The sequence below is a fragment of the Brachyhypopomus gauderio genome, unplaced genomic scaffold (assembly GCF_052324685.1).
Source record: "Brachyhypopomus gauderio isolate BG-103 unplaced genomic scaffold, BGAUD_0.2 sc171, whole genome shotgun sequence".
Lineage (NCBI taxonomy): Eukaryota > Metazoa > Chordata > Actinopteri > Gymnotiformes > Hypopomidae > Brachyhypopomus > Brachyhypopomus gauderio.
The window spans coordinates 316,895-317,500 of NW_027506992.1; positions in this window are offsets into that span (position 1 = coordinate 316,895).

The following is a 606-nucleotide window of genomic DNA, read 5'->3' on the forward strand; positions in this document are numbered from 1 at the left end:
CTATATATTGCTCAGAGCCACAACCTCGGTGCGACATACCTAGGTACAGGAATAGGGCGAGAGGTGGATGCGCTCCTTCAGGACGGGTAGGTCGGCAGCCTCTCGGGTATGATCGTTCACCAACGAAAGCTGTACAAAAGAGGTGACTGCGCTCATTGAGGACGGCAGCCTCGACATGACATACCTATCAAAAACTCTCCCATGAGGTGTGTGCGCTCCTTCAGGATGGGAGGTCGGCAGCCTCGGTATGATCATGATGACCGAGACACAGGCCTTGGGTTGGGCCTAGGGTTGAAACCTTCTGTGCCGCCCGGGTAGTTCCTCCCCAAACCAGCGGGCATGCCTCTATGGGGAGGCCTCGGTCTGAAAAGACACGATCCTCACCCGGAACCGTCTGAGGGAAGCGTTGAAGGCCGGTCTGTCTACACAGGTGTCCGCTATCGGCGTCCATGGTGTACGGGTGAGAGCCAGCAGTGGATCGGGTTAGTTCAACACATGCTTGGCCTCACCCCGCCTGGTCACGGAATCACTCATTTCTCGGTTACGTCCCACAGTAGCGCGCGCGCGTGCTGGGAGCTGACGAGGGCTCTCTCCCCCACGCTGACG